The sequence below is a fragment of the Lepisosteus oculatus genome, chromosome 14, assembly GCF_040954835.1.
Source record: "Lepisosteus oculatus isolate fLepOcu1 chromosome 14, fLepOcu1.hap2, whole genome shotgun sequence".
Taxonomy (NCBI): domain Eukaryota; kingdom Metazoa; phylum Chordata; class Actinopteri; order Semionotiformes; family Lepisosteidae; genus Lepisosteus; species Lepisosteus oculatus.
This window is the reverse complement of record NC_090709.1, coordinates 28,973,308-29,001,297: the sequence shown is the minus strand read 5'-3', so window position 1 is coordinate 29,001,297 and position 27,990 is coordinate 28,973,308. Positions and strand designations below refer to the sequence as shown.

At 45.6% G+C, this 27,990-nt stretch overlaps 5 non-coding genes and 5 pseudogenes across 5 annotated transcripts; 7 read left to right on the top strand and 3 right to left on the bottom strand.

Moving 5' to 3' along the window:
- The first annotated feature begins 490 nt into the window (after positions 1–490).
- On the top strand, positions 491–609 carry LOC138218079 (5S ribosomal RNA). Its single transcript, XR_011181469.1, has one exon. It is a non-coding gene; the product is annotated as a 5S ribosomal RNA (ribosomal RNA).
- Positions 610–1,146: 537 nt separating this feature from the next.
- Positions 1,147–1,255, top strand: LOC138218869 (5S ribosomal RNA; annotated as a pseudogene).
- A 537-nt stretch (positions 1,256–1,792) lies between these two features.
- On the top strand, positions 1,793–1,911 carry LOC138244619 (5S ribosomal RNA). The gene has a single exon (XR_011193234.1). It is a non-coding gene; the product is annotated as a 5S ribosomal RNA (ribosomal RNA).
- A 537-nt stretch (positions 1,912–2,448) lies between these two features.
- On the top strand, positions 2,449–2,567 carry LOC138218824 (5S ribosomal RNA; annotated as a pseudogene).
- A 537-nt stretch (positions 2,568–3,104) lies between these two features.
- Positions 3,105–3,223, top strand: LOC138218020 (5S ribosomal RNA; annotated as a pseudogene).
- Positions 3,224–3,758: 535 nt separating this feature from the next.
- Positions 3,759–3,877, top strand: LOC138218700 (5S ribosomal RNA; annotated as a pseudogene).
- Positions 3,878–4,407: 530 nt separating this feature from the next.
- On the top strand, positions 4,408–4,523 carry LOC138219019 (5S ribosomal RNA; annotated as a pseudogene).
- Positions 4,524–14,828: 10,305 nt separating this feature from the next.
- On the bottom strand, positions 14,829–14,901 carry trnaa-ugc (transfer RNA alanine (anticodon UGC)). Its single transcript has one exon. It is a non-coding gene; the product is annotated as a tRNA-Ala (tRNA).
- Positions 14,902–18,109: 3,208 nt separating this feature from the next.
- Positions 18,110–18,191, bottom strand: trnal-uag (transfer RNA leucine (anticodon UAG)). The gene has a single exon. It is a non-coding gene; the product is annotated as a tRNA-Leu (tRNA).
- A 3,497-nt stretch (positions 18,192–21,688) lies between these two features.
- trnay-gua (transfer RNA tyrosine (anticodon GUA)) lies at positions 21,689–21,777 on the bottom strand. The gene is given in 2 exon segments: positions 21,689–21,725; positions 21,741–21,777. It is a non-coding gene; the product is annotated as a tRNA-Tyr (tRNA).
- Positions 21,778–27,990: the final 6,213 nt, after the last annotated feature.

Sequence of the window (27,990 nt, the reverse complement as noted above, 5' to 3'; positions counted from 1 at the left end):
GTTCACACGTGCAGTGCGGCTTGTCCGTCTGTTTATTTGTCAGCTTTGGTGAAACACGGGTGCTTGTGTATTAGCGTGAGCGTTTTTTATTCTGATCAGGAACAGTTTTACAAGTCCGCAAAGGATCGAGGAAAGGTTTATCGCCAGCTGAAAAGAGACACAGCGCTTCGGCTGTGGAGACTTGTTCGGCTGGCGTTCGGAGAGTCGCGTTTTTCAGAATTGTATTGAGATCGTTTTCCACAGAGCTCAGATGTCAAAGCACAGCAGCAGCTCTCCACAGCGATCCTCTATAGCGCCCTTTCTCCCGCAGCTCCGTCCTCATTGGAAGGAAGCAAAAGTGAAAGGCTGAAGTGAAATAGAGCGGGGACGAAGGCAGTGAAGAGAGAGAACGTGGGAAGAAGAGAAAAACGCAAGGGAAAAAAAGCAGCGTCGTAAAAGAGGTGACGGAGCTGTCCTCTCAATAAGAAGGGTGCCAGCAAGCGCTGCTCTCGCTTACGGCCACACCACCTTGAGCACGCCTGATCTCATCTGATCTCGGAAGCAAAACAGGGATGGGCCTGGTTAGTACTTGGATGGGAGACCGCCTGGGAATACCAGGTGCTGTAAGCTTTTAAGCGCAGGAGGCGCCCTATCCCCGCTCGCTCGCTCATTCCCCTGTTCACACGTGCAGTGCGGCTTGTCCGTCTGTTTATTTGTCAACTTTGGTGAGACACGGGTGCTTGTGTATTAGCGTGAGCGTTTTTTATTCTGATCAGGAACAGTTTTACAAGTCCGCAAAGGATCGAGGAAAGGTTTATCGCCAGCTGAAAAGAGACACAGCTCTTCGGCTGTGGAGACTTGTTCGGCTGGCGTTCGGAGAGTCGCGTTTTTCAGAATTGTATTGAGATCGTTTTCCACAGAGCTCAGATGTCAAAGCACAGCAGCAGCTCTCCACAGCGATCCTCTATAGCGCCCTTTCTCCCGCAGCTCCGTCCTCATTGGAAGGAAGCAAAAGTGAAAGGCTGAAGTGAAATAGAGCGGGGACGAAGGCAGTGAAGAGAGAGAACGTGGGAAGAAGAGAAAAACGCAAGGGAAAAAAAGCAGCGTCGTAAAAGAGGTGACGGAGCTGTCCTCTCAATAAGAAGGGTGCCAGCGAGCCTTTTGCTCGCTTACGGCCACACCCCCTTGAGCACGCCTGATCTCGGAAGCTAAACAGGGATGGGCCTGGTTAGTACTTGGATGGGAGACCGCCTGGGAATACCAGGTGCTGTAAGCTTTTAAGCGCAGGAGGCGCCCTATCCCCGCTCGCTCGCTCATTCCCCTGTTCACACGTGCAGTGCGGCTTGTCCGTCTGTTTATTTGTCAGCTTTGGCGAGACACGGGTGCTTGTGTATTAGCGTGAGCGTTTTTTATTCTGATCAGGAACAGTTTTACAAGTCCGCAAAGGATCGAGGAAAGGTTTATCGCCAGCTGAAAAGAGACACAGCGCTTCGGCTGTGGAGACTTGTTCGGCTGGCGTTCGGAGAGTCGCGTTTTTCAGAATTGTATTGAGATCGTTTTCCACAGAGCTCAGATGTCAAAGCACAGCAGCAGCTCTCCACAGCGATCCTCTATAGCGCCCTTTCTCCCGCAGCTCCGTCCTCATTGGAAGGAAGCAAGAGTGAAAGGCTGAAGTGAAATAGAGCGGGGACGAAGGCAGTGAAGAGAGAGAACGTGGGAAGAAGAGAAAAACGCAAGGGAAAAAAAGCAGCGTCGTAAAAGAGGTGACGGAGCTGTCCTCTCAATAAGAAGGGTGCCAGCGAGCCTTGCTCTCGCTTACGGCCACACCACCTTGAGCACGCCTGATCTCGTCTGATCTCGGAAGCTAAACAGGGATGGGCCTGGTTAGTACTTGGATGGGAGACCGCCTGGGAATACCAGGTGCTGTAAGCTTTTAAGCGCAGGAGGCGCCCTATCCCCGCTCGCTCGCTCATTCCCCTGTTCACACGTGCAGTGCGGCTTGTCCGTCTCTTTATTTGTCAGCTTTGGCGAGACACGGGTGCTTGTGTATTAGCGTGAGCGTTTTTTATTCTGATCAGGAACAGTTTTACAAGTCCGCAAAGGATCGAGGAAAGGTTTATCGCCGGCTGAAAAGAGACACAGCGCTTCGGCTGTGGAGACATGTTCGGCTGGCGTTCGGAGAGTCGCGTTTTTCAGAATTGTATTGAGATCGTTTTCCACAGAGCTCAGATGTCAAAGCACAGCAGCAGCTCTCCACAGCGATCCTCTATAGCGCCCTTTCTCCCGCAGCTCCGTCCTCATTGGAAGGAAGCAAGAGTGAAAGGCTGAAGTGAAATAGAGCAGGGACGAAGGCAGTGAAGAGAGAGAACGTGGGAAGAAGAGAAAAACGCAAGGGAAAAAAAGCAGCGTCGTAAAAGAGGTGACGGAGCTGTCCTCTCAATAAGAAGGGTGCCAGCGAGCCTTGCTCTCGCTTATGGCCACACCCCCTTGAGCACGCCTGATCTCGTCTGATCTCGGAAGCTAAACAGGGATGGGATTGGTTAGTACTTGGATGAGAGACCGCCTGGGAATACCAGGTGCTGTAAGCTTTTAAGCGCAGGAGGCGCCCTATCCCCGCTCGCTCGCTCATTCCCCTGTTCACACGTGCAGTGCGGCTTGTCCGTCTGTTTATTTGTCAGCTTTGGCGAGACACGGGTGCTTGTGTATTAGCGTGAGCGTTTTTTATTCTGATCAGGAACAGTTTTACAAGTCCGCAAAGGATCGAAGAAAGGTTTATCGCCAGCTGAAAAGAGACACAGCGCTTCGGCTGTGGAGACTTGTTCGGCTGGCGTTCGGAGAGTCGCGTTTTTCAGAATTGTATTGAGATCGTTTTCCACAGAACTCAGATGTCAAAGCACAGCAGCAGCTCTTCACAGCGATCCTCTATAGCGCCCTTTCTCCCGCAGCTCCGTCCTCATTGGAAGGAAGCAAGAGTGAAAGGCTGAAGTGAAATAGAGCGGGGACGAAGGCAGTGAAGAGAGAGAACGTGGGAAGAAGAGAAAAACGCAAGGGAAAAAAAGCAGCGTCGTAAAAGAGGTGACGGAGCTGTCCTCTCAATAAGAAGGGTGCCAGCGAGCTTTGGTCTAGCTTACGGCCACACCCCCTTGAGCACGCCTGATCTTGTCTGATCTCGGAAGCTAAACAGAGATGGGCCTGGTTAGTACTTGGATGGGAGACCGCCTGGGAATACCAGGTGCTGTAAGCTTTTAAGCGCAGGAGGCGCCCTATCCCCGCTCGCTCGCTCATTCCCCTGTTCACACGTGCAGTGCGGCTTGTCCGTCTGTTTATTTGTCAGCTTTGGCGAGACACGGGTGCTTGTGTATTAGCGTGAGCGTTTTTTATTCTGATCATGAACAGTTTTACAAGTCCGCAAAGGATCGAGGAAAGGTTTATCGCCAGCTGAAAAGAGACAGCGCTTCGGCTGTGGAGACTTGTTCGGCTGGCGTTATGAGAGTCGCGTTTTTCAGAATTGTATTGAGATCGTTTTCCACAGAGCTCAGATGTCAAAGCACAGCAGCAGCTCTCCACAGCGATCCTCTATAGCCCCCTTTCTCCCACAGCCCCGTCCTCATTGGAAGGAAGCAAGAGTGAAAGGCTGATGTGAAATAGAGCGGGGACGAAGGCAGTGAAGAGAGAGAACGTGGGAAGAAGAGAAAAACGCAAGGGAAAAAAAGCAGCGTCGTAAAAGAGGTGACGGAGCTGTCCTCTCAATTAGAAGGGTGCCAGCGAGCCTTGCTCTTGGTTACGGCCACACCCCCTTGAGCACGCCTGATCTCGTCTGATCTTGGAAGCTGAACAGGGATGGGCCTGGTTAGTACTTGGATGGGAGACCACCTGGGAATGCCAGGTGCTGTAAGCTTCTAAGCGCCGGAGGCGCCCTATCCCCGCTCCCTCGTTCATTCCCCTGTTCACACATGCAGTGCGGCTTGTCCGTCTGTTTGTCAGCTTTGGTGAGACACGGGTGATTGTTTATTAGCGTGAGCGTTTTTTATTCTGAACAGGAACAGTTTTACAAGTCCGCAAAGGATTGAGGAAAGGTTTATCGCCAGCTGAAAAGAGACACAGCGCTTCGGCTGTGGAGACTTGTTCGGCTGGCATTCGGGGAATCGCGTTTTTCAGAATTGTATTGAGATCGTTTTCCACAGAGCTCAGATGTCAGAGCACAGCAGCAGCTCTCCACAGCGATCCTCTATAGCGCCCTTTCTCCCGCAGCTCCGTCCTCATTGGAAGGAAGCAAGAGTGAAAGGCTGAAGTGAAATAGAGCGGGGACGAAGGCAGTGAAGAGAGAGAACGTGGGAAGAGAAAAACGCAAGGCAAAAAAAGCAGCGTCGTAAAAGAGGTGACGGAGCTGTCCTCTCAATAAGAAGGGTGCCAGCGAGCCTTGCTCTCGCTTACGGCCACACCCCCTTGAGCACGCCTGTTGTCTGATCTCGGAAGCTAAACAGGGATGGGCCTGGTTAGTACTTGGATGGGAGACCGCCTGGGAATACCAGGTGCTGTAAGCTTTTAAGCGCAGGAGGCGCCCTATCCCCGCGCGCTCGCTCATTCCCCTGTTCACACGTGCAGTGCGGCTTGTCCGTCTGTTTATTTGTCAGCTTTGGCGAGACACGGGTGCTTGTGTATTAGCGTGAGCGTTTTTTATTCTGATCATGAACAGTTTAACAAGTCCGCAAAGGATGGAGGAAAGGTTTATCGCCAGCTGAAAAGAGACACAGCGCTTCGGCTGTGGAGACTTTATTAATAAGGCCCCTCAGTAGTTGAGATCTCTGTTATTCCCATCTAGAAACATGCAATCAGCATGTTATTGCTGAAGCAATAGTCACAACATTATTCCACACCTGGGTGAGATGCGGGTTATGATGACAGTCATGCTTTCTACACCTTATACTGAGCTCAGAAATGGACCAAGCGGACATCTCACGAGCAGATCCCTCCGCGTATAAGAAAGGCAACTTGTCTCAGCAAAAATACAAAAAGGCAAAAACCCCACACTTGGAATGCAAACCTACCCTAAAAAGGAAACACGGTTTTAAAACGAACTTGATTTTCCCCTGGAGAAACCTTTTTATGGACACACATCGCATCTATTACACATGTAGAACTAAATATAAAGATAAAACTTAATATAAGAAGTCATGACATATCACACATGACGAAGTCTGGTCCAGAATAAACAGTTTACACTGACCCACCTTTATTTACCCTGGTCACTCACTTCTATTAACTGTTTAACTGGGTAACAAATTAATATTTGTTTCAATTTGGGATCTACACCTGGGAGCCCTGAAATGTTGGCCAGAGGGGAGAAGCTGATATTCAGACGTGAGAATATATTAAAATAAAGGATCTGATGTTGTTTTTCACCTGTCTAATCAAAGCTTGTTCAAAAATTATCTGATTATAGGACACACGAGTTTATAATCATACTCATTCCACTTTTTAACCCCGTATATATGCACAATATGAAACGTATATACACTAAATCTCACGTGTGACTCCCATAATATACATTTCTTTACGAAAATTAGGAACACTTACTACAATTATCAACCCCCCATGACGAGGCAATATTTCATACCTTTGTTTCTTTGTGGGTTCAAAGTTCTGTCCTGTCGTTTCACACGTAATGTTTTGGTAGTTATCTCAATTTTCCTTTGCAATTATCTCCAAGATCATCATCAACTTTTTGTAAAACGCTATGCACAACTGATATTTAAAGAAAGTCCTGTACCAAAACGTCTTCGTAGGGAAAGACAACTTTTTTTCCTTACGTTAGTCGCTACACGGTTACTCAAAAAATCCATTCACCGCCTTTAAAAAAAAAGTTTCGTTTTTTATTGTGGTTCACTGACATTTCTGTCACAATTCTGAGGGACCCCAAATAAAATTCACTTGCCGGTATAAAGACGCCGGCGAGGATAAGACAGGTATCGAGCCACCTGCGTATCTAGCGGACGTTTAAAATAAAAAAATGGCGTGTAATGTTGCGAAGGGCTACTGTTTTTTTTATAGTTTGTCGATTGTAAGGGACGTGGGCCGCGACAGAAATACTGGACGGGGTGGGAAAAGGTTTATTGATGGTTTATTGTACCGCAACGGTCACAATTGACTCACCAGCAAAGATGGCGCCGAGGCCACATCGACTCCCTCCCGCCCTGCCTCGCACCGAAGCTCGAGCTGCGGAGCGCGACGCCAAACCGCCAGTCCACGGGCGCGGGCGCCGGACATAGACGTCATAAACCCTTCCGAGGCGCAGGAATTATAGATCACTGTAGTTTCTTCTGGACCCGGGTTAGGGACAGTGTGCCCTCCGTGAGAGTCTTCTGAGGAAGCCAGTGTCTCATGGGTGTCCAGGCTTGGTACCATCTGTCCATCACAGGACACACAGACACACACACTCACACACCCTGGACAGGACACCAGTCCATCACAGGACACACACACACTCACTCACACACCCTGGACAGGACACCAGTCCATCACAGGACATACACACACCCTAGATAGGACACCAGTCCATCACAGGACACACACACTCACACACCCTGGACAGGACACCAGTCACTCACAGGATACACACACACACTCACACACCCTGAACAGGACACCAGTCCCTCACAGGACACACACACACACCCTAGATAGGACACCAGTCCATCACAGGACACACACACTCACACACCCTGAACAGGACACCAGTCCCTCACAGGACACACACACACAACCTGGATAGGACACCAGTCCCTCACAGGACACTCAGACACACACACTCACACACCCTGGACAGGAACCAGTCCATCACATGACAAACACACATTCACTCACACACCCTGGACAGGACAGCACTCCATCATAGGACACACACACACCAGGGCCAGTTTTCCCAGAAGCCAATTAGCCCAAAAGCCTGTCTTTGGACCCGAAGAACACAGGGAGAACATGCAGACTCCACACAGACAGCCCCCCCCCCCCCGGGTCCAGACCCGAGCCCGGAGCCCCCCCGCGCTGAACCCCTCCGTACAGACGGCCGCACACAGCTCCGTTGTTCCCGATTCCCGAGGTGATCTGTTAAAAGAAGCCGGTGTGTTGCCTCCAGGTGACATTTCCTACTGGAGTCAGGACAGGAGGCTCTTCTGTACACAGAAGGGGATGGGGGTGGGGAACAAGCCGCCCAGCCCTGTGGTTGAAGCCGATACCCCGGCTTCTCTCCAGACACAGCTGGGTGAGCTCCTCCAGTCAGTACAGGGGGCTCTACTGTACACAGAGGGTGGCGGGGGTGTGGAACAACTCCTTTGTTCGGGGCCTTGGGGCATTCTTGTTGTGAAAGGCGCTATATAAAAAAAACTGAATTGAAATTGAATCTTACAGGTTTGGGTTTTTCAGAGATCTTGTCAGAGATCTTGTCTGACGTGCCCGTTTCAAAAAACGTAACGACACTCCTCACGTCCGAGCGCCGCCGGTCTGTGACGTAACGTATCCTTACACAACCATGACGGTTTCATCATGGACAGCACGAAAGCCCGAAAAGTGGTTGACGTTTTAATTTGGCAACGCCACGATGGATCCCAGTTTTTTTTTTTATTTTGGAGGCCAAAAAGGACAAAAAAGGAAACGTCCGGAGTGGATCGATGGTCATCTCTGCGGTTGTTCTGATGTTCTGAAAAAACAAAACAAAAAAAAAATGGCTCGCTTGCCCGGTCGTGTAGTGTTTCCACACCCCACGCAAATCAACTTCTCTTCGCCCCCGGGGGCTCGTCGCCCGCAGCACCCCTCTCACGTGATAGGGGCTTCCCCCGGCTGTGACGTACTTACCCTACCCCCTTCCGCCAACGTCATACCGAAGGTCGCGCTTCGGGCCGTGGCGATGTTGACGGACTGTCTTGTAGCGTGAGAAGGGTTTAAATTTCGACTTAAGGAGTTGGCCATCGTTATATTTCGCGAGGTATCATACGGGGGGAAAAAGAACATTTATATTTATCAACCTACTAGTAATACTGGGTGGATGTCACGTTCCCCAAAGTTCAGTGCCTCTCTCTAATAAAGTAGAAACGTGACATTGAACTCCGTTCGAAACAGGAGAAATCACCAGGACACGATACAACTGACGTCCGGAAAAGAAAAAAAGAACTCCTATTCCCATTTGTAATGACCCCGTAGTGTTTTTCCCGGTGTGCGCTCATCTTTCGGAGACCCGTTTCTCTCTGGTGTTTTGCTGTTGGAATAAATGCCGAGGTGACCCTTCTGTGTGGAGTCTGCGTGTTCTCTCCAGCGGGTCGTTTCCTACACCGCAGGGGCTGATCGAACCGGGGTCTCCCAATCGTCACAGAAGTGTGTGTCATTTTGGGTGGTGGTGGGGGGGTGCATCGGGGATACTGCGCCCCGAGGGGATAACCTCTCACCTTACTCCGGACGAAGGGAGAAGACCTGTACCTTCACGAGTCCGGGTTGTGAAAACTTCTTCTGGCAGTTCAAAACGTTTCGAAGAGACTACAGCGCTACCCTGTTTTCCATTTCTATCGTGTATTATTATACAGTCATAAGTATCTGTACTGATCACAGATCCCCCTCTCACTACCAGGACTGAAGCCCAGTGCAGCACGAATAATAATAATAATAATTAATCCGTCTGGACTCTCCACTCAGAGCTCTTCCCAGGTCAGGGGGATCCCCTCCAGCCCCCCCAGTGTGCAGCCCCCACGTGGATGATGCTCCAGTCCGCTCAGCACACAGCAGCTCTCAGTGGGGAGGAGAGCAGAGGGATGGAGCCAGTTCAGAGAGGGGGGGTGATAAGGAGGCCATGATGGGTCAAGACCAGGGGGGGAATCAGGCCAGGACACTGGGGTAACACCCCTACTCCTCTCCAGAAACACCCCGGGATTGTTAATGAGCACAGAGAGTCAGGACCTCGGTTTGACGTCTCATCCGAAGGACAGCGCTTGTTTACAGTCCAGTGTCCCCGTCACTATACTGGGGCATCAGGACCCACACAGACTGCAGGGTGAGCGCCCCCTGCTGGCCCTACTAACACCTCTCCCAGCAGCAACCTCAGTTTTTCCCAGGAGTCTCCCCTCCAGGTACTGACCAGGTTTCTACCTGCTGGGCTCCAGTGGGGAGGGGGCTGCTAGCTGGGAGCTGCAGGGTGAGATGGCTGCTGGGCAAACGATGGCTAAAGAGCTTCCTAGGACACCCTGGAGTTCGTGGTCAACTTCCTTCTCTTCAGACGGAGGTGGCTTGAAATCTGTCTCGTTTCAAGGAGTATTGGACACGATGCCCCCCCTGCTTTAGCCCCGCTAACTGGTGGCACGCCGACAACGAGGGCTCTCGGCCTCAATCCATCAACCACAAACTCTCCGGGATGAAAGAGAAAGACAGAGTCTGTTCGTTCGTTTCGGGGGGGGGAGGGAAAAAAACAAAAGCTTTTTTTAAAAAACATTTTAATGATGCTTAACAAAAGAACAAAAATTACAATACAGATTAATGTCAAGGGACACCCCCCCCCCCCCCCCCATCTTACGATCATCACAGGACCTTAAAATAATACTTAATAATACAAGGTCATGCAGACGATCTGAGGACTCAGGTGGAGATAATGTGAAAGTTTTCCACAGTCCAGTCTGGGGTCCCTCAGCTTCAGTCCAGACTGGGGTCTGGGGTCCCTCAGCTTCAGTCCAGACTGGGGTCCCTCAGCTTCAGTCCAGACTGGGATCTGGGGTCCCTCAGCTCCGGTCCAGTCCAGTCTGGGGCCCCTCAGCTCTGGTCCAGTCCAGTATGGGGCCCCTCAGCTCCAGTGCAGTCCAGTCCAGTCTGGTGTCCCTCAGCTCCAGTGCAGCCCAGTCTGGGGTCCCTCAGCTTCGGTCCAGCACAGTCTGGGGTCCCTCAGCTTCGGTCCAGCACAGACTGGGGTCCCTCAGCTTCGGTCCAGACTGGTGTCCCTCAGCTTCGGCCCAGCACAGACTGGGGTCCCTCAGCTTCGGTCCAGACTGGGGTCCCTCAGCTCCAGTGCAGTCCAGACTGGGGTCCCTCAGCTTCGGTCCAGCACAGACTGGGGTCTCTCAGCTTCGGTCCAGACTGGGGTCCCTCAGCTTCGGTCCAGCACAGCCTGGGGCCCCTCAGCTCCAGTCCAGTCCAGTCTGGGGCCCCTCAGCTTTGGTCCAGCACAGTCTGGAGTCCCTCAGCTTCGGTCCAGCACAGACTGGGGTCCCTCAGCTTTGGCCCAGCACAGACTGGGGTCCCTCAGCTTTGGTCCAGCACAGACTGGGGTCCCTCAGCTTCGGTCCAGCACAGTCTGGGGTCCCTCAGCTCCAGTCCAGTCCAGTCTGGTGTCTCTCAGCTCCGGTCCAGTGCAGTCTGGGGTCCCTCAGCTTCGGTCCAGCACAGTCTGGGGTCCCTTGGCTCCAGTCCAGTCCAGTCTGGTGTCCCTCAGCTCCAGTCCAGTCCAGTCCAGTCCAGTCCTTGGTGGGGAAGGCGACTCCGATCTTAGCTGGCACAGAACCAGGAAAGGAACCTGGAAAGAATATTGTTATTGCAGGTGTGAGGGACACAGACACGGACATCACCATGACATCAAACAGCAAGAGGAGACTCCTTCTTGAATCACAGACACGACCGGGCGGCGTCCCCCTGTCTGCTCACCTGCACCTCCTCTTCTTCTTCTTGTACTTCCCGGCAGCCTGCTCCTCCTCTCCCTCGCTCTTCCTCTCCTGACACACGGTCTCCGCCGCCTCCATCGGCTCGTCCTTATCATCTGTCTCCACCGACATGCAGCTCAGGGACTTTAAAAAGACGCACCAGCACTTCTGAAGCAGAGACAGGAGAGTCACGTTAAGAGTCGGACTGGACACTCCAGGACATGAACACTGCACTGAGAGAGAGAGGGGTTCATACACACACACTGACTGGACACTCCAGTACATGAACACTGCACTGAGAGAGAGAGGGATTCATACACACACACTGACTGGACACTGGACAGGAGTAAAGAGAGAATCAGAGCATTACCCACTTTCTTTTTCTTCTGTCTCACAGGAGGTGGTGATTGGACCTCCTCCAGCTGGAGTCCGAGTAGGGAGAGAGGGGGCAGGAGAGGGACAGCACAGGGAGAGAAAGAGAGAGACAGGTGAGTCAAGTGTCCCAAGAGTACAGAGACTCTGCTGAGATCACACTCGCAGTGAGTGAGCCTGGGTGTAGCCCACTAATACTGACCCACTGTACACCATAGGACAGAGAAGAGGAGGAGGAGAGAGACACACTGCCTAGACACCACAGGACAGAGAGGAGGAGGAGAGAGACACACTGACTGGACACCACAGCACAGAGAGGAGGAGGAGAGAGACAGTGACAGACAGGGCTGACAAGACAGACAAGATGGCGAAACTCCACCACAGACAGGACAGGAGGCAGGGTGGGACCAGCACTGACCTTCTTCCTCTCTCCTGCCGGAGGAGCTGTCTCCACCTCCTCTTCCTCCTGCAAGTCAAGAGACAGGCTGAGAGAGAGACGGGCTGGTGGGACATCGGCGAACAGAGCTGAAGGCAGAGAGCCGGGGAGACAGGCCCAGCTGGGACAACGCAGGACAGACAGAGAGACAGACAGAAAGGAAGGAGAGAGAGACACAAAGATGAAGGCACAGAAAGACAGCAGGCAAAGAGAAAGATTGAGATTGAGGGACAAACAAACCGAGAGAGAGAGCGGAAGGAGAGAGAGAGAGGAAGGAGAGAGAAGGACAGACAGACTGACAGACGGGGCTGAAAGAGAGAGAGACAGAGAGGCAGGGACAGACAGACAGCAGGACGAGAGAGAGACAGAGATCGAGGGACAATAATTTGGTTTCGAAATTTATTCTGAAAATATACAATCATTCACTCCTGAAAAATATCGAGTTCAAATTATACATTATGTACAATATTGTAATCAACATATGGCTAATCATCAAAAATAAAAAAAAAACTGTACTGGGGGACACAACTGGCTGTGCTGTTCTGGACAGAACACACTGAGGTCCAGTTTCCACCTCCTGCAGGATCAAACAGCACCTCCACTGGCTCTCCAGTGAACAGAGGGACAGACAGAGAGGCTTCAGGCTGCAGGGTGACATTGTCTCTGTGAGCTGAAAGACAATCAGGACAGAGGATGATATAAGAACACACTCTGTCAAGAATATAGAGCCCTCTAGTGATCCTACTGTAGACCTGCTCACCACCCACAGTGACGATCACAGTGCTGATACTGCTTCCATTAAGGTCCCTCACTGTGTAGTTGCCCTGATCAGCTGGAGTGAGGGAGCGGAGTGTCAGAGAGCTGTTCTGCACTGACACTCACTGTTTGTAACTGGGGCCAGGGAGCCCTGCGCTGCTCAGTAAGACTATACGATTCCGGACAGATCATGCAGGATCAAACAGCACCTCCACTGGACCAGCAGTGTGGAGGGGGGAGACAGAGAGGCACCAGGCTGCAGGCTGTGGACTTCTGAGTGAGCTGAAAAGGGACAGGTAGAAACATGTTGAATATTTAGTTTTACAACAATACCTTGAGTTTGGACTGCGATCAGCTTCATTTTGTATTTCAGCTGTGAAAATGCAATTTCAAAAATGCACGCCACAGTCATGTTAGGTTCAAGTTACAGTTGCATCACAACTCAATACATTTGCAATTCACTTCTGAGATAATTGTTCCTGGTGTTTGTGTTGTGTATGCCTTGCAATGGAGGGGTGAGAAATAATGGACTTATTACATTATAATGAATAATAATTGCTTACACTTATATAGTGCTTTTCTGGACACTCCACTCAAAGAGCTTTGCAGGACATGGGGACTCCCCTCCACCACCACAAATGTGCAGCATCCACCTGGATGATGGGACGGCAGCCATAGTGCACCAGAACGCTCCCCACACACCAGCTATGAGTGGGGAGGAGAGCAGAGTAATGAAGCCAATTCATAAATGGGGGTTATTAGGAGGCCATGATTGGTAAGGGTCAATGGGAAATTTGGCCAGGACACTGGGGTAAAACCCCTACTCTTTTCGAGAAACACCCCGGGATTTTTAATGACCACAGAGAGTCAGGACCTCGGTTTTACATCTCATCTGAAGGACGGCACCTGTTTACAGTTTTTCCAGTGTCCCCGTCACTATACTGGGGCATTAGGACCCACATGGGCCACAGGGTGAGAGTTCCCCCTGCTGGCCCCACTAACACCTCTTCCAGCAGCAACCTTAGTTATTATTGTGAAGAATGAAAGAATATTAGGAACATGAAAAGGTTGAATGTTTTAAATGCGTTTTTTTACTGAAACATCCGCTACAGAGATGCGCACACACGTCATTACAAACGCACACCTGCACAGAGACGTCCTCAAGCGCCTTGTTCACAATTATGGGCTCCAATAGGAACAAAAAACGCCAGCCTGACAACTCGAGCATTCAAACCAAGAACCCAACACGTACTTACGTTGGTAGCCTGTGCAGAAAAGCAGAAAGAACCACAAGCCTTCTCTATTGGGAGGAAAAACACACACTCCCTCTCTCACACTCCTGATTTCCTTAAATAGCTCATTCTTCATCTCTGGCTCCTACATACAGTATAGCAGCGCTCAGTCTGCTTTGAATAAGCCATAAATCTAAGATTTGTTTTATCTGTTCCTCTTGTCTAGGCCTAGAGCTGCTTTTCATAAAAGAGCTGTTTGCATAAATAGCTAGGGTTACAGCTGAAGACACCAGCTTCATCCCCCAGTGTGTTATACGTCGGGAGCAAGAGAAGAGGGCCAGGCCGTGCCATTTCATAGATTTTTCTTCTGAAAAGTCAGTTTCTCAGAGGCAGATTTAGCCCCTCATGCATTGTAGAGAGATAGACACGCCCGCGCGCGAACAGTTAGAGCTGCACCCTCACACAGAGTCAGACCCGCACAGACACGTCCTCTTGTTTAAACAAATACACAAACCTGACGGCGCTCACAATGATCCAGACACACACACACACACACACACACACACACACACACACGACATCAGTAGTCACTCTCGCACACTGGACCCCAGCTCAGTCCTCACCTCCAGCTCCTGCAAACCGCTTCGAACAAACTGCATTAAGAAAATTAGGTTGCGTTCCGGTAGCAGGCCATCCTGGGCACCAGTGTGAGTTACACACTCATTTGTAAAAGCCCTTCCGCATCGTCGGGCATGCTTCACAGTGCTGGACCTGGGGTGTGGGTGCTGTCTGTGTGGAGTTTGCATGTTCTCTCCCTGGTCTGTGGGGGTTTCCTCCAGGTGCTCCAGTTTCCCACAGTCCAGGGACAGGCTGCCACTTTCACTGGGCAGTGCACCGTCACCGTGGCAGCATGGTGGGTCGGATCTGATTTCAGTCTTTATTTCCTTTTTTAGAGATCCTGTAACCAGGACCTGTTCACTGCCATGACGGACACAAGGAACAATAAAGCCGAAGTCTTGTTTCCCACAAGAAACAACAAAACCGAAGTATTGTTCGATGTGCCGGTACAAACTTTTAGGTTATATAGTCCTTCCTTGCTGCTTCAGACGTCATTCGGTGTTATGGTAAGGGGGGGGGGGGTCGTGGTATTTGGCCAGTTAAGAGACCCTGGCCAAATGGTCAGTTTAAGATTATGCCCCCTCGCATCTGGAATCCTTATCAGTTAACCCCCTTTCCTGCCATAAACCCCTGTTGCTTAGAAGTCTAATTTTCAGGCAGAACTGACTTAAGTTAACCCTATTTACATCTTGTCTCTTACTTCAGCCCTCTTCCATTTGCTAGTTTAAAGTTGTACAACCCATTTGTATGCGACAAAAGAAGCCAGTCTGTTTCCGCCCGGTTTTGAACCGAGGGCCTTTCGCATGCAAGGCGAACATGATAACCACTACACTACGGAAATGGTGGTAAGATGTGCCCAGCGGCCCAGTGCTGAGCTTCGCCAATGCGTTTCAGCTGCCTCCAGTGCCTTTATTGGAGTGCGCTGATGGACCGTGCTCTCTCTCCAGAGACCAGCACGCCTGTCATGGACGGAGCAGGAAAGGCGGTGCCACATTCTACAGCCCTCTCCACGCAATCGGGCTACTGAAGTGGAGAAAATCGCCTCTCCAGAAAGTGCAAATATCATAGAGGTAGAGGTAGGGAGAGAGGAGGAGTACAAATTCAAGCAGAGGCCTGAGTGGAGCACTGTCGTATGGCCCTGACATCAATCCCTCAACTCTCTGCATAAAGCAGTGTCTTATGGCCATAACATCCCACCCCCACCACTCTCAATGGAAAGCACTGTCGTATAACCATGACATCCCACCCCCACCACTCTCTGCATAAAGAAGTGTCGTATGGCCCTGACGCCCACCCCTCCACTCTCTGCGTTAAGCTGTGTTGTCAGGCCCTGACATCCCACCTCCGCCACTCTCTGCGTAAAGCAGTATCTTCAGGCCCTGACATCCCACCCCCGCCACTCTCTGTATAAAGCAGTGTCATATGGCCCTGACATCCCACCCCCACCACTCTCTGTGTAAAGAAGTGTCGTATGGCCCTGACACCACCCCTCCACTCTCTGCGTTAAGCTGTGTTTTCAGGCCCTGACATCCCACCTCCTCCATTCTCTGTGTAAAGCAGTGTCATATGGCCCTGACATCCCACCCCCACCACTCTCTGCGGAAAGCACTGTCATATAGCCCTGACACCCACCCCTCCACTCTTTGAATAAAGCAGTGACGTCAAGCCCTGATATCCCACCTCCGCCACTCTCTACGTTAACCCCTGTTAACTCGCTTGCTGAATGATCTCTCAAGAAATCCCTGGTGAGATTCAACAGGTGTTTTCTTCAACAGCCACTAAAAGTCTGATGACCTTCTCTGGATTTCCTGAATATGATGTAAAATTAGTTCAAATCATTTGGTAGTTAACAGAACAAAATGCTTTGGAGGTACATTTAAAACAGCAGAGCAACACTGTAGCACTTCGTGTGTGACTGAGTTTAAATGTGTAAACCTGTCTCTCTATGAACACGAGCAAAGAGTTCTCACTCAACAGAAGATTGCGATGTGAGCACAATAATGTAAGACATCTGGTGATGCCAGGGATTGAACTCGGAACTTCATACATGAAAAGCACGCACTCTACCACTGAACTACATCCCCTATAGCACAGATGGTGGAACTGACTTAAAGATGTGCATATGTTCACTGACCACAATCCACCCTTCATGAATAATTGAAATGAATAATTTATTTTTATATCCAGTCACATGGGCGACGGTGGTTGATTCTTCAACGGGGGAGAACGTTTTTCTACCTCCTTACTCGACTGTCTTTCAATTATGTTTTCTTTGAAATCTTTTTGCATCTTTTAAGTGCTTGCGATTAAATTACGCATAGAAAAACAGCAGTACAGTTGATGTTCATGGACCGATGCACACAACTCCAGTGATAAAGCCGTCTGTAAATATTGTAGAAGAACGTTAAAGGGCGAAACAACGCTCCAACCACGGGAATGGTAACAAGAAGGATCGTGTTCTTATTTAATATGTGCTTTTGAATTGCCTTGTCAATACACACAGGCTTTAGAGATGGACAAATAATTTACAGTGGTGTTTGTAAACAAAGATGGAACATGTTTTTTTCTATACCAGGAAGAAAGGAGCAGAGTCTTAAACTTTAAGAGACAGAAACAATACCTCATCACAGCTAACACTAATTAAAACAACATCACAACAGAAGAGTGAAGCCTTGGGTGAATCAAATTAGTTTTCATTGGTCGTCTGTGTCTTCATAACTTTGTAGGTGAGAGAGAGGATTGCGAAAATGTGCGGGTGCTTCTTAGAAGTGTGTTGGTAGTACAGGTGACTTCCAAATAATTGAGCCGGGTTTTAATCCCGGCCAGTGCATCCCCAAACCTTTTCAAGATAATCATTTATCCGGTAGCACATCTCCTGAAACTAACATTCGAGGTAGGAAGCGTGCTCTTAAACACCAAAACACTCAAAAAGGAAGAAGCAGATCTCTGTACACAAGACAGTAGTGCGATATTAGAATTTCTGAGTTCTTGATGGATTCAGGCTCCTTCTCAGAGGTCCTTGCTCGCCAAATAACTTTACATCTGAGGAAGAGCACCACGGAAAAAAAAACCCAACTCAACAAGCGAGCGTGTTGGTTGCTCTTGCTCTTAATGCAAGGAGCTGTTTTTTTTTCCTTGCAATAATCATTATTAACCAAAAACAGTAGCACAGGTAAGTCGCATTTGTGATTATGTCACTTCTCTGCTTCAGCAAGGTCAATAAAAGACTCTGAAAGTAGTAAAGCAAAACTGAACTCAAAATCATATTAGGAATTCTGAGCGATATCTCCATACAGGTAATCCAATAAGAACGTTGAAATATTTGAATATAATCTCTCTATATATTTCGCTGCTTTTTACCCGGAGTAAAACTATTGGATTGAAGGAATGCTAACCGCTGGGTTAAAATGTATAGTTGTTATTTGGAGAAATCTGTAAACTCGTGATCTTATATGTTTTAAAAGACAGCACAGGGAAAAACGACAGTGCTGATTATTTTCCAGAGACAGAGCACTGATGACCTCTCCGAGCTGATTGATAAAGCCCACCCAGTGGATACTCTAGCAGAACGTCAAAGAACATTCACCTTTGTATCCAAAGAAACGACAGGAACAACATCAGGAAGCACAATCAATTCCCCTTTTAAATCTTTCCTGTAAGGTATGGTATGTGAATCCATGAAGTTAATCCTCTGATCTCTTTTGATCACGAACAAAGTATTTCTGATGGAGCGCTATGTTCAAAGATTTAATAAGCTTTACCCCTGCCAACGATTCGGCGTGAAGAATTAAAAGTTTCACAGACAAAAGCAGCTCACCACCACAGCCAATATTAAATGTACATGTGCACTGCCTCAAAAGTGATCTCGGCAGACGTTGTTCCCTACATAAAGCTGAACGTGCCAAAGAGAATTTCTGTTGAGAAAACAAAATATTTTTTCTGCCTTGATGTTAAGCCTGTCTTTTAGAAAGTCTATCTCTAAACACCTCCCGCAGCCTAACAAAAAGCGCTTTTACTGATTGTATTGCAGGTCTTAAAACATTAATATTTGGCAGCAGTGGGATTCAAACCCACGCCCCCAGAGAGACTGGAGCCTAAATCCAGTACCTTAGACCACTCAGCCACGCTACCTTCCTCCATACCCATCTTCACATTGCTGGCTTGGACTAGGGGGGGCTTCAGCTCTTGTCGTCAGATCTAATGATGTCATGACATGTGGAAGTGACTGTACCTTCATCTTCCGAGATGCTTTCAATAACACAAACGCTACTTTCACTGGCACAAACACAGCAATAATGAAGGTGGTGGGATTCATCCTTTGTGCTGTTTGTAGGGGTGCAACTCTACGGTGATCTGCTGACTTGAAGAGCAAAAATCAAAATCCTCTGCTATTACTGTTGCTTTTTTCATAGTTTCTTCAAATCCTTCATTTGAACGTAGATTTTGAAGGATATTGATGATAATACCACATAAATTGTGGTTTTCTTGTGATCGCCAATTTTATTCAAATAACAGCCTTTTTTACAGTTCCTTGTGTTTTTCACAAGGTATAATAGCCCCCTTCGCATCCTCAGCTAACATATTTTAAAATTACAATAGCTTATACAGCATGCATGTTTACATTTATATTAAAATTAAAGTAAATATACAAGAATACATACAGTGCTAACCCAATAATTCTTGTCAGGTTCTGCAACAAATCTGCGTTGTTATTTTAACATGTTTCAGCTGAGGGTGCAACAGGAGTATAAATGAATTTTCCCGCCAGCCATTCAAAGACCAAATTCCATGAGTGAACATTATTTTCTCAGATGTTGCCGGCATTGGACTTTGCCGGTGGTATTGAATTATGTCCACAACTGTTGTAGTAGTTCCTTCTTGAAATTCGACACGTGCAAAGCACTCGTAATATCATAGGTGTTAAAGTTCGCTGAGTCTATTCGAGTCATGGTGTGTATCCCTGCCTATCATTGGGAGACGGGTAACTTTTTTACACTCAGATTCCAATCTTCAATGCTTTGTGTGAGAGCTTACATAACTTTCATTTTCTCACAATTTCTGACGATTGTTCCAAAGGGGCACCCTGTCAATTCCGAATACTTTTCAAAAATCTGCCTGCATGTTTGATTATTGTCATTTCATTTAGAAAAAGTTCAATATTGATCATAACTAAAGAAAATAATGATCACGAACAAAAAAGGGATAAAGATGCAAGTCGATCTTGAATCAGAGTTGGGTGAAACGGCTTCTGTTCTGATATGGTTGTATGAGAAACAGGAGGAATCGCCAATCTCCTATAGAACATGAGTTGAATCAGGAGTGAGACATTTCATATACTCGTGCATATGTCAACGCCTGACCTACATCGTAAAACTAAATTAAAAACTAACATTAAGTTGTCAGAGTCATTCATTTATATACAAACAAGAGACAGACCAAGTAATAATTCTACATTAGTTCAGGTGGGTAAACTTGAACTAACTAACTAATAAACCTTTTAATAATTCTACATTAACGTGTCCTACATTGATCAGACTAATTGACATGGTCTGATTCAGAGCCTGTGCAGTTCGTGCTAATTACAACAAGGACAGTTCTGATCCCTCATCACCGAACTGAACACAAGTTCAGCTGTTCTCCAGTTTTGTTACGCATGGTTTTTCATTGCAATTGAGTTCAGAGCTGGAGCTGATCTCCAGACAGTACAGTGTTTTGGGTAAGTTGTCGAAATTCGCATGAGGCTGCAGACAACTTACCCAAAGTGTTTTCTATAGCTTTCAGGTGGAGTTCATTTATATAAAACAACGTAAGTGGTATAAACGCAACAAGCAAGACGGCAGTCCAACTTATAATTTTCTGACGCGAGGCCTGACGCGTTATTCATTATGCCACTGACCCTGCTATTGTAGTGCTAAAAAACACGTTTTCTACATTTATCTGTTCACTCTAAAAACTCTAAAAAGGACAAAGGGTTTGTGTGTCCCGCTAAAATTCCGCTTCATTTCGAATGCAAATAAAAACCGTTTTGTTCCAAGAAATCATAGATTTGTCACATCCTTCATACTATACTTCTCTCTTGTATTAGTAAAGCATTTTGATTTAAACTGAACAATATATGAAAGGTTTCATCTATACACTTACACATAATAAGTATACGAATAAATACTCGGAAGAAGCCGCAGCTCAGGTATTAGAGAGATTTAAAATCGGATCGGAGGATTTAGAGTCCAGACTGCAAACCAACAGCTTACACAGGTCTTTTATAGAACCCTTTTGATTTCCTCTACTTTGTCCCTGTGATGTCATTGTCCTGCTCGCAGCCGAGCCCGACACACGTCTGGTTTCTGTCGCTTGACGCACACCCTGCGGTCCATGCGGGTCCTAATACCCCAGTACAATGAAGGGGACACTAAACTGTAAACAGGTGCCGTCCTTCGGCTGAGACGTAAAACCGAGGTCCTGACTCTCTGTGATCATTCAGGAGAATGGTGGTGGTGGAGGGGAGTCCCCATTACCTGTAAAGCGCATTGAGTGGAGTATCCAGAACAGCGCTATATAAGTGTGCGTAATAATAATAATAATTATTATTATTGTAATGTAAAATGCAATAAAAAATAAAAAATATCAAACTTTGATTCAAAATAGATTAATGTAAAAACTGATAAAGCTAATGCTTTTTTCAGGGCTATAGCTGTAGCTGCGAGAAGGTTAAAAGCGCACAAGTGATCTGTCTTTCGTCAAAGTAATTGCCGGAGCAGTAAGACGCAGAGCACCATCCAGCAGCTGTAGACGATGTTCGGGGAAGAGCTAATTCTGTTTTTAGCACAGGGAGTGAGAATGAGCTCAGTCCGGCTCCGAGCAGAATCCATCCTGGTTTGGTTACAGTGCGCCTGAGGATCTTTGGATCGCAACGTAAAAAAAACAATTGCTCACATCGTGTGACTTCCACGACAGGAAGGAAAGATATCACTTAAAAAAATCAGAACTGAAGATTTGGATCCTGGGCCTCAATTTGATCAAATTATTAAAATAATAATTATTAAAATATCAAATTGTGTTTCTGCAACATTTCGTGCACAGTACGCCATTTTTATCTAAAAATAAAACAACAGTCACAACGAGAGCTTACACGCAGTCTGGGGTATATTCCCCTTTTATATTTTTGCCACTTTATATCGAACCTGTTATACTCCCAGAAGTGCACAGTAGCTTGTACAAATGTACAATTCACCACTGGTATAAACAGATGTGTGCCGTGTTTGCCTTTGTAAGCATTTGTTTAAAAAATAAGTTCACAATACAATAAAAACACAGAAAGCACAAACTTCATAATACAACGATACAAAATCAATACCAAATCATTATGCCAATTAAGTACCTATCCTTTGAAAACAGAGAACACCTTTATATCTACAAAAAACTTGACATTTGTATGTATTTTTGAATTACAAAGCAGACAGAGTAGTCCCTTAATTCAAAGATCGGATCTTGGCCAAAACAAGACAATCAGACGTGGGCTGAATTCGGAACAGGAACCTCTACTTCGTCGTTTATTGAACTTTTGATAAATGTCTGAATGAAACAGATTCGCTTTTTTAACTCTTTGATTAAAGTACACAAAAAGCACCTTCCTTCGAGCCGGAATCGAACCAGCGACCTAAGGATTCCCTACTGACTCCACTACAGTCCTCCGCTCCACCAACTGAGCTATCGAAGAGACGTCAAGCAATGCTCCCTAGCACATACTGCCCAATGTAGTGAAATGTTCCGGGTGATTTAAATCCCACTTCGACATCAAGTTTCCAACTCGTTTCCTTAGTCTTGTTTACCTTGAATTTAAGCCACGAACCAGGATTCTACTGTATAAACTTCCAGGGATATTACAAAATGTTTGATGGGGCATCAATCATTCCAGGCGGAAATTGACTCCTTTTTTTTCTCGAGGGATCATATTAAACATGTCATTAGTATCGAGAGGAGGATCACCATGAGACACAAAACAAACAGTTTCTTTCTGTCTTTATTAGAAAGTAGCGTTTGTGCTACATTAATAATATTTTCGTGGAAATAAAGAAGTTTCGAAATGTGGTTTTGAGTTAAATATTAGCGTGTTCATGTAATTAGTTTGTGTTTGTCATTACTATATATATATATTGCCATGTTACTAGAATTTGTAACTGAAGTTTACTAGTTGTGTTTTTTATGATGGTTAGACATTTGTTGATTACAATATTGTATATAATGTATAATTTGAACTACATATTTTTCAGGTGTGAATAGTTGTATATTTTAAGAATAAATTTCTAAAATAAATCATTGGCTTTATTTACTAGTTTCTACACCTATAAAAATCTTTCTTTGATGTATAATAGACCTTTAACTATATATGTATAGTAGTCTTCTAAATTTATCCGTATAATAAACTACAACCATTTATGTATAATAAACATATAATCAATTTCATTCTAGACCAGTTACGGAGCACAGTTACTCGTGTGGTATGCGTTCAATAGTCGTATATTCTACATCTTTTGCGCACTGGGATGTGCCGATTTTAACTTGGCAAACCAAGATACACATTTTCTAATGAAACCTTAATTAAAAGACAGTTTGTTTCTCGAAAGCGTGTTATGTAAAAAAAAGAGAAAAACGAAAATATATGGATGGTAATCTTTCAAAGCTGAAGATTTTACTTTTGAAAAATTGACATTTTATGTACTGTATGCAGATGCATTCGCTGGTTTTAGAACTTTGCTGTACTTCCTGAATCATTTTCAGTATTATAAAGTGGGTGTAGATTTTTCTTTCAGGTTAGGACGCGAGTGTGTACATGTGTTTGATTTTCGTTTCACTGATTCTCATTGAAGATTTGGGAATTAACGACGAAAGAATCAGTTGCCTCGGAAAGCAGAAGGTTTGGTTCTCAACGATATTGAAGACACGCCCATGTAGAGCAGCGGGTGATGATTTGTGCTATAAAAGACCAAGTGCTCAAAGTGACGTCTGCGTTTACCGTTTAGACTTTTCATCTCGGGCGCACTTTTAGAAAGCAAAGATAGAGCAGTTGTGTTGAATCACATTATAACAGCTGTCAGCCGAGTGGCGCAGCGGAAGCGTGCTGGGCCCATAACCCAGAGGTTGATGTATTGAAACCATCCTCTGCTATGTACACTTTATGCACGATTGATAAGCATACCATCAGTTTAATGAAGTGCATTAAAACTGTTTTTTTTCTCTCGTGTGTATGAAAGCTTCACACTTAAGGTACTCTTTCATCTTTACCAATAGCAGATGCCCAAATGTATCTTTGGTTGTTCTGCGATCCTTCATAGTTTCCTCAATTCCTTCAAATGAACATCCATATCAAAGCAATTATGTATATATATTACAATTAAGGTACATATTAAAAATATCAACGCACATTTGTATAATGCTCATTTAATAATGATTGTCAAGGATTGTCAAGTTCTCCAACAAATCTGTGTTCTAATTTTAAAATATTTTTGCTAAGGATACAACGGGTGTATAAATGAATTCTCCCAACAGCCAGTTAAAGAAAAATTCCACACGTGAAGATGGTTTTCTTGGACATTGACTTAGGTACTTATTTGTTTACTTGTTGTAGTTGCACACGAGTAAAACACGAAGATTTCCTGCCACATTCAAGAGGGTTTGCGAAGAAATCCCTTCGATTTTTAGCGGAGATTTTGTTTACATCATCACAATCTGAAGCACGTCCCTGAGTACGTTTGACCCACCAGCCCTTTGTTTAACAGCTGCACAGGGACACATTCCCGTTGCTTTTCACAACTCACATGTTTGTAGTAAAAGAAAATAAAATACTGTCATTTTCTTGCCAGCTGGCAGTATTTCTTCGGCACTGACCAGGAGTAACCAAGAAGTTCATTTCATCTTTCGCAGGCTGTAATCTACAGAAAAGGAAGTGAATACTTGTATTAAGCTAAATCAAGCCGACGGAGTTGCACTGCTGTTGTTTTTCTCCACTTTTCGTTAAAAGGAGAAAAAATCACTGGCATTTTTTGGAAGCATTTCTTCTGTCCTGAGAAGCAAGATTTGTATTTTATCTTTCAGAAGTTGTATGAATTTCTTGAAGTTCAGAAACAAATTGTTCCAGAAAAGAAATGAACACTTGCTTCAAAGTAAATCAAGACGTATGTGTCTCTTGCTGTGTGTGCTCTTATCTGTCCATCTCTCGCTCCTCTTCTCTCTGGCAGTCTGTGTAGAGTATCTGAAGGGGATGTAACACCACTTGGAAAAGAAGAAAAATTCTCAGGAAAAATTCTCAGGCAGAATAAAAAATCATTATTCTCTTCTCAGTCAGATTCACAGCTCAGACTCACACTCAGACAGGATCTCAACTCCGTACTGCTCTCTATCCTCACAATCCAGAACTAGAAGATATTCAGACAATCAGTGCTGCTACATGAACAATATCAGACAGAACAGCCTGGACTCATGTCACATTTCCCCCTTTTATCCTTCCTCCCAGCCCTCTTAGAGACATAAAAGACCTCCTGGTTCTCCTCTCTGTGAACTGGGCTCAGGGGTCACTGATCTGGCAGTTGTGGGCTCTGTTCCAGGTTGAAAGCAAGAAGGTTCTATTAACGCTTTCCAGGACTTCCAGCCCTTCAGTATTACTTTCTTTACTGTATGTCAGCCTCCCAAAATGTTTATAAATGTTCTATAACACATATGAGTGTGGAATTATCTTATTATTTATATATAGTATTTATGTAATAAACACCAGTAGTGACACTATGATCAGTATATTGATTATTTGTAGCCGATGGTCCGATGGTCGTGTCTACAATAGTGACCATTTGACCAGTCTGTAGCTCTGGGCAGTGGGACTCAGATCACACAGAAGACCCGTCTGTGTGTGATTCCATACGAGCCCTGGGATTCAGCTACTCTAACAAATGTCTCATAGACCGTCTTATAAATTTACAATTAGATGAAGTCATGTAACAGTTTTACAGATAATTTAAATAATCAGACAGCAGTTTTGGCAGTGGATACATCTCCACATGGGGAAAAGAAACTGAAATATATGTGCTCACTGTGAAGTAGGAAGAGGTGGTCAGACAAGCAAAACAACTTTGCAAATAATGTGAAGTGACATTGTTTTGTGTCAATCAGCTCACAGATTTCGCTTCATGTGCCTTAAGCTGTGCAATTTGTATGGTTGTTGAATGAGATTGGTTTCTTCACAAGCCCAGTCAATTGCCCAGCTTGCCGACGCACACCTTCATGAAGACTCTCTTTAAGATTTCATTGTCAAGTCGCCTCCTTTGCATACAATAGTAGCACCGACACTAAGAGAAAGGATGAGAAATGGCGTTTATCAAGCGATTGCAGTGTTTGTTTGACTGAGGATCCTTGTGTGCTGAACTGGCCTCTGGAGAAGTGTAGTGCAGTAAAACAGAAGGTTTGTGTCACTCAAGATTGTTACAGAACAGAACAATACAATTACAATACTTTTGTGAGAGTAAATATTACTGGTGCATCACAGTTCTTATAATGGTGAAAACAGGAGCACCTTCTCTACATTTTTGACTGAAGTATTTAAACGGAAAGAAATAATATCACTATGCAATTCATAAATGCAATTGAGCTCCTCTAAATGTTCTAGTCTGATGAAACAATGTATAGAATTAGGTGACAATATCGGAATTAATTCAAATGCACAAGATTAATTTTCAGCAACAAAAAAAGTGCTCGGAAATATTTTACAAGAATGAAACCTAACATTCACCTAAATAAACATTAACCCTCTACATAAGTAGAGAACAGTAGGACAGAAGGTTAGTGTCACTGGACACTGCATCAGAGAGGCCGATCTCTTCTCCCTCATTATGCAGGCTTACCCACTCATGATGAACTGTCCTCCAGTGATACTCAGCTGCCATCATCGACTCAGACATGACGTTCATGTACATATTATACCTTAATATGGCACTGCGTTACAATAATTTGATCAAAACAACTGGTGAAAAAATAATAATCAAATATTTCTTTCCTTCTTTTAGTAAAGATAAAGACTTTGTCCAAAAAAGAAGCATTTATACCTTTCCTCTCCTACCAGCCCTTACAAGTCACCCAGTTTTTAATTTAGAGCTGGATTAAAGCTCTAGTCTCTTTGGGGGTGTGAGTTGGAATCCCACTGCTGCCAAATATCTCCAACTATCTCAGTGTTAAGAAGCAAAAAACACACATTTGCTGCAGAAGTAACAGGAGAATTTGTGCCATTCAGCCTTATAGCGTGATGTCATTTTCTCATGCTCATTTTTAGATGCTTGTGATCGAATCTATGATTCTTATGAGTGTGCCCTCCATAAAGGTAGCAGATATAACGTGCCACGTTTTCAGAGAATCGCATTAAATACAGTTCAGAAGAAGGCGACAAAGTGTCCGCTAGGCAGTTCAGCGATTTCAACAGTGTTCTCTGTTGATTAGGTCCAGAATGACACCCGTTACAACACACAGTGTCAGGCATCAAAAAGACTTCCCAAAACCCTGATCCTCTCCTTGATCCGGTGATGGCATCCAGACATTTCCTGCAACAAAGCCAGGATACGATCTTCAACAACACGAGTGAAAGGCTAATTCCCAACCTTTGCAATCCTTTGCAAAGAAGGACCGCATGTGCTCAGTGTTAAATGCACTGTTCATTATTATTAATCATAATAATAATAATAATCTTTACATTATATAGTGCCTTTAAAGGTGGCTTTCCAAAGCGCTTTACAGAATGAAACCAATAAAGTTAAAAAATACACAAGATAAGCAGGATGAGAATACACAGTTAGAGGAGACAATAGATGGTGGTATTAAATACAGTAGGAACAGAGGGGTAAAGAATAGTTCATTAAAGGCTCTTCTTTGTCAATTCAATGAAATGTTTCAGAAATGCTGAACGATTGATGTGTTTCACGCGCAGCGCGGGCTCTCCTTTGCTTACAAATATTTTTTTTCCACCAATTTACTCAACTACGATTTTTGCTGAGCATTTTGTTTGATTGCTTCCTATTGTATACTGCACTGATTTCTGTATTGTTCAATTTCCCTGTTGATTTTAATTTCTTGTTTTCTAAGACAATCAGACCAGCTGTTCTGACCATACCTTGCACTGGAGCCACTCTTTTCTTTCCAAAGGCGTGGAGAGAGATGCTACTGCAGGTAACACCCCATGAGAAACATCATGAGCATCTGTAAAAGCTCTCTACCTGCCCGCTCCCCACACCGACGTGTGTGAGCAGGGATTTAAAGGGACATTTTGAAGTGTAGAAACATTTTATTGTTACATACTTTTTCTGTGCAGTTAGTTCTCCTTCAACTCCGCCCAACAACAGAGGTCAGTTTTAATACAGGAGTAAAGGCACATTGCACATCTGCAAAACATCACATACAGGTTTAGGGAGAGCTACATCAGTGATTGGAAGGTAGGAAGTTTCGGGTCACTTTTTTATTATAGATTCAAGCAGCCCTGAATACCTTTTCAAGAAACATTTCAGAATCCCAGTCACGTCCAGTATGATTGCTACACAGGTCTACAGTATACAATCAGAATACTGTTTGTGCGTTATATAAAACACACCGCCCAAAGTATTTCTAAAACAGGAATTACACGTTTCTGAATGCGCCCTCCTTTATAAATAAAATAAAAGGTCTGAAGCCTGCTCCAAAGAAGCACTATATTCAGAGCTGACAAAGAAGTGATAGGAAACATCTCGGAAAACGAAGGTGCAGTCATTTCCAAGCATCGCACAACAAGAGCTGAACCCACCCGACGTTCTCCAAAAGAGTAAGGTGTTGGGAGTGTGGCTGGGTGGTCTAAGTGCTGGGTTTGTGCTCCATTTTCTTCGCTGGGTTAGGTTTGAATCTTGCCGCTGCTAAGTGTTGGTGGGTT